Raw genomic sequence first — 6363 nt, forward strand, 5'->3', positions numbered from 1 at the left:
ACAAACTCAACAAAGGATTCACAAATGTACACAATGCAGTAGGAGTAAAGGTCATTAGAACTGCATCGTGGCATTGAACAGCGCAGGAACAGCCGTATTGTCTATTTGAGGAACATCCTTCGAAGCAGTGATTAAAAAGGGTCTCAAATTATTGAGCGGCATAGCCAACCACTGAGGAAGATGAACGTTTGTTGAATTGGCTCCGACACCCGATTGCCTATATCCCCACCATCCGTACAATAATCCATTGCCAGCTCCATCTGCTGAAGTGCTAAACTTGAGATGGAGAGGGGAAACTGCTGTGATGCCTCAGACCGCAGGGGCAGCAGTCTGGGACTGACTGTGGACTGCAGCCTCCATCCGTGACGAAGTCCCTGGCCTCAATTTCAGGAGCAACAATGCCAGGAGGAAGGGGGGAAGACACTGACCACGTGGCTCCGCTTACCCTGGAAGAACTGAATGCAGCAGCGATATGAGAGGTCAGAGGTGAGCCTGGGCCCCCAATCTGGCCTGAAGCGGGATGGGCGCAGTAGGGCCTTACAAGCCCGGATGCTGGGAACTTGGCACAGAAAGGGAGGGGCGTGAGGAAGAGAGGCTGAGGGCATTGGCACCGCAGACTACTGGAAAACATTATCCTGAGATGAAAATACTGGGAGAAGCAAAGAATCCCCCCTTATCCCTCCAAAAAACTCTAGAGTAGCTATGAGGCCACTATCTATACATAGATGAGGGATATACGCTGATGAATGCAATTTGCGGTGTCGGCGTGTCCATTAACGGCAACACCATAGGAGGTCCTGGGAAACTAGAGTCTGTGGGGCACAGGGAAGTAAGTGGCAACAGCCTCTGCAGACAGCAGTGACTACCACTTACACACGGATGGTGCCTTAAAGGCGAACAGATGGACACAGTGACCGGTGTAACGAAAGAAAGGGCGCGCGACAAACAACTCAATAGATATATCTTACCTAAGGCAGCGAATGAGACCTCAACCCCAGTGTCCTCCCAGGGAGCGAGTGCAGAAGACACGTAGGACAAAAAGGAACTTGTCTTGAAAGACATCATGGAGGTAATCTGGGGTGTCCACAGCTCACTGGGATACCAAATTGACTTATTTATTACATAATTCACACTCCTGTGGGCGGATCTGCACAGATTGGGTGACAGTCTTACAGAAATGTATGAACCGCTTGCTATACCCTGGGTGGGGACTTGGTCCCTCAGGAAACAGATGGACCGGCTCCTGGAGGATGCTGAGAGGACGGGGGCCAAACTTGAAGGCATTAAAGGCTGATCCAGGAGGACCAATATCAGGGTCGTTGGCCTTGGTGTGCGCTTAGCATGGATCTGTTTTTTGGTGGACTTAATCATAAATACACTGAAACAGAGAGGACCTTCAAAATTCTTCTAGATAGAGGGTGCCCACAGGGCCCAAGTCTCCCCGCTGTATCGAGGTGCGACACCAGAAACTATTATAGCTTGCCTTTCGGATCATCCGGACCGGAAAGCAATCCTACAAGCTGCTTGGAAAGTCCGACTATAAAATGTGAAATGCCACCATCAGCATTTTTCTGGACTTCACCCTCTGTGTGCAGAAACTACTGCACAGCTTTGATGAGATTATAAGGTATTAGCGCAAAGAGATCTCAAATACTTGATGATGTTCCCAGCAAAATTGAGAGTGGCGACAGAGGGAAGAACATGGTACTTTGTCACTCGATGAGGCCTGGAACTGGCTTGACCGATTTAATTTTACTTAGGGCAGGCGAAAGCAGCAAGAACGTCCCAACTGCCACGCAATACTGCATGAAACCCTAGAAGACTTAATCGATAGTCTAGGTAGAGCAATAGCCTGACAACGATGCTTAAGGAAGTTCACGAATCCCTAGATGTGGATGCCAGCGGGAGACCAACTGAAATTGCCTAACGACAGAGAGACCGTCTCCTATCGAGATCCTTGGCAGTAACCAATACTATTGACATTTTAGCTGAAGGGTACCCCTTTCTTATGGTCTGGCTCTCGGCAAAGAAAGGTGATTAGTGAACCGGAGGGGGGGAGTTATGTTAAGTCGATCATGATGGCCAAGTTGCCTAGTTGGTGCACACTGACCTTTGTGCGACAGGCACTCTGCAATGGTGGTGGGGGGGGGGGGGTAATTCTAAGCCTACCATGTAGGTATGCAAGTGGGGATGGGGGAGTTATTTGCAAAAGTTTCCTATTTATGATATTTTCTTTCTTCTGTTGGAGTTCACTGTTGATTTATGGAAAAGGAGGGCATTAACTCAACCCAAACAGGCCAGCAGTCAAGACCTCAACTGTGAAGCAGAATTGGGTGGGTCCCATGTTCGAAAGAGTACTACTCTAACATGGCCAACATGACATTGTTGGAATTACTGGAATGTTAATAGTATGGGTGATATGATAAAGAGGAGAGTAGTCCTATAATTCTTCAGCGGTCACCATAACCCCTCAAAGGACATGGGCAGACCAGCAGGGCAGACGTTTGACTCCGTCTGAAGAATGAGAGGGACTAATGGTGAATATATGCTCTGTATAAATCCCACCCAAACCCCATGCACTACCACTGCTAAACGTGAGCTGTCTATGCCTGCAGTCACCATGCCAATGGAGTCAAGCTAGCCTGGCTGAGGAGGGGTGATGCCCCAAAACCGGTCCTATGATGCTTGTTCCCAGTCCTGGGAGGACCTGGCCAGGCAGTTTAGGCTAAACTGTTTCCATTGGGGGCAGAGTCAAGACTGATTTGCATAAGGCTGGGTTCAAACTTGAATGACATGGGAAGGAAATAAACATTGGAATTAGGCCCAGATCTCTGTACTAGGGTGAACATTCTGTCCATCCATGGTTCTTTCTGCAGTTAAAGGACAGCATATTGTTGCTGTGGGGTGACTTAAACATAGTGTTGGGAGGACTGGGACAGGTTGACAAGTAGGATGACATAGGGCAACACAAGCCCACTCCATGATTTCTTGGCTGCAATTGGGCTGGTGGATCTGTGGAAAGTTCACATCCCTCACAACAGACAATTTCCTTACCATTCAGGTGCACATGGCTGCCTTCTCGCATTTACTTGTACTCTGGCATCCACAGGCACACCTATAGTCAGTGGTACTTGGGGAGAACAGTTGGCTCAGCCTTACCTTATGGGAAGCAAACAAAACCGTGATCAGGGGGCCGGCTCACACCGTGATATCAGGAATCCAGCGTGTTCAGAGGACATAAATAGATGAGTTGGAGGAGGACATTATGAAACTAGAGTGCCTCCTGGAGGCCGGGACGGGTCCTGAAGTACCCATAGGCTGATGCTCAAACAATAGAATAAAGATCTTGCTAACAGTGTTCCCTGACCGCATATAGAGCCAGCACTCCCCAAATATAGGACGTTAGGAACAAAGCAGGTGAACTCCTGGCCTGCCCGGACAGTAGGGATCAGTACTGAAATTGGGAGTTAAATAAGAATGAGACAAGGGAATTGGTTAGAGGGTTTCACGGGTAGCTGAAGCATTCACCGCCTATTACACCCAGATATTTTCCCAAGTGGTGACCAAGACGACTGAAGAGTCGATGAACCTTCTCAAGTTCATCCGCCTCCCCCGACTGGCACAGGGCGCTAGAGACTACCTAGAAACTGACATAGGGGTGGAAGAGATTGAGGCGGCAATACAAGAGCAACAGTCAGGAAAAGCCTTGAGCCCTAACAGACTTCCAGTGGCGCTATATAAAGCGATGGCTACTAAACTTGCCCCTCCCTTACTAACCATCTACTAAGAGGACAGAATGCAGGGTACCCTGACACAAGACCAACAACTTGCTTCCATAGTAGTTATTCACAAGAAGGGGAAGCCCCTGGAAGACTGTCTCTCTTGTAGGCTGATATTGTTGTTGAACACAGAGGTCAATGTATTCGTTAAACTACTGGCAAAACAACTGAGAAAGGTGATTCCCTCCACCGGGATCAATCCGGTTTTATACCCAACCAAAGCACAAGGCTTAATCTCCGGCGACTGTATGGAGTGCTTGGGCTGAGGGAGAATCTACATTTAAATGCACAATTACTTTTCCCTAGACATCAAGATGGCTTTTGACACACTGGAATGAAACTATTTTTTGTGGTACTGGACAGACTGGTGTTTGGCCTGCAATATATACAATGTGTCCACTTGCTCTATGGCAGCCCATTTTCCAGGGCCAAGGCTAATGGGGCCTAAACAATGAGACAACAGGCAGTGCTGCCCACTGTCACTTTAGCACTGAAGCCACTGGCTGTCTAGTTGTGACAAGACCAGTTGGTCAGGGGCCTGGACTGGCGTGGGGTTTGGGAGGACAAAATATTATTACACGTGGATGTGTTACTCTATATTACAGACACTGAGTTGACTGTGGCTAGAATAATGCAAATACTCATGAACTTTGCTAAATACTATGGGTATGTTATCAAATGGCACAAGTCCGCAATGTGTGAAGTAAGGGGCGAAATACCGAGACTACCATCAGATTGCGGGATGACAAATGCTAGAAATTTCATAACATCTGATGCTGAGCGCTTTCATGAGCGAAATCGAACCGTGTATCTAGATAGACTGAAGATGTGCAACACTGGCATACCCCACCACAGTCCTTTTAGGCAGGGCATGCATTATTGAAAATTAATCGATTAATATGGGATGGTGGCCCAGCCCAGATCTCGTTGCCCAAACTGATAAAAGGCTGGTATGATGGGGGAATTGCACTCCCAGATGTTCAAAAGTGCTACTGGGCATCACAATCACGATCACAATGATTGGGCCTTCATTGCAGAGACTGAGCCAGCATTACAGTCATGTGATGGGTGACTGAGGGAATCCAGCAGCACTATATGGTGGGCGGCCACTGGGTGAGCTACCCACCTCTCCACAAAAGCAGTTATTGAAATCTTGAAATGGGTAATAACTTAGTTGGATGGGGGGGAACAGAATTACAAAACTCATCCCACTCTGTGACCATCGCGTGCTGGCAGCTCTGGGGAGCCTATAAAGGCTCCAAATGGGATTTTATTGGCATATTCACTGTGGGGGACTTCTGGAAGAAGGGAGACACATGCCAGACTTAACAAAAGATTGCCAGTTGGCACTTTTGAGACCTACCAATACCTACAGGTGAGGCATGCCTTATTATCCGTGAAAGCGAAGGGTACGGAGTTGGAGGAATCCTCACCCCTGGAAGTTTGCTGAGTGACCCTCATGCCTAAACAGACACATATTTGACATATTAAAAAAAAAAAAAAAAAAAAAACTTAACCATACCCCTAATGCTTTACCTGAGCTAAAGGAATGGCGGGAGGTGGATTTGGGAGGCTTTGAGGAGGGGAAGTGGGAGGAGTTCTGGGGCGCATACAGGGAAAATCGGGGTTTCGGTTGGTACAGTTGTATATCCTGCTGAATGTATGGGGGGAGGTGGAGGCTCCTAAATATCAGAAGGTGTGGACCACATTGTGTTTGATTGTAGCAAAAAGGAATATTGCAAAAGTCTGGGCGATAGAACCGCTCCAATTCTGGCAACTGGACATAGACTGGTGTATGCTAGCGGAAAAAGTGATTTATGAAGGCAGTGGCTGCCCCAGGAAATGGGGAAATATTTGAACAATTGGAACTCCTATCGTGGGTTGGTCCCGGCAACATATGAACTACAACACCCAGTCAACAGACGCTCCCAATTCAGTGTAGCCCAGGAAGGGAGAAGGCCTAGAGGGTCCATTGATAAATACAGATTTTGTGTACAAGACAGTAAAAGTTGTAAATGTCTTAGCCCTATCTTTGAGATCTCTAATGTAAAGAGATCTAAAAAAATGAGCTCATGTTGTAAATTTAAAGGATGAAAGGCAAACGGGCCTTCACACAGCCTTGTTCAACCTTTGACCAAGTGCAAAAGGTTCAGTCAGTACATGCTTTTAAACAAAAAAGGAACCTAGCCACTAGGTTGTCATGCAAAAAAAGTGGGCCTGCGCCACAGCCAGACCCTTGTCTAACAACGGTTTCCAGAGTTTACAGCGATTCACACAGTGAAAAACAGTAGAAAGGTCCATAAAAGACAAGTAGAGTGAGCAGTGTCTGACGATGGTATATTTCCCCAAAATTATATGCATTTTCAGGCTTTACTGCACTATACCCAGCAGTTCCCTGAACCCATACTGACTTGGATGTATAATACTGTGAACCCGGGCTCATTTTTGCATTCTATCAAACATTACTCTTCCAATGATCTTTAACGGGGTATTGGCCAAAGAGCTAGGCCAGTAGCACTTAGGCTGTTTCCTGTTGCCCTTCTTGAAAATCAGCTAAATTGCTGACGTGAACTATGAACTTGGC

Source organism: Lissotriton helveticus, chromosome 4_1, assembly GCF_964261635.1.
Source record: "Lissotriton helveticus chromosome 4_1, aLisHel1.1, whole genome shotgun sequence".
NCBI classification, from domain to species: domain Eukaryota; kingdom Metazoa; phylum Chordata; class Amphibia; order Caudata; family Salamandridae; genus Lissotriton; species Lissotriton helveticus.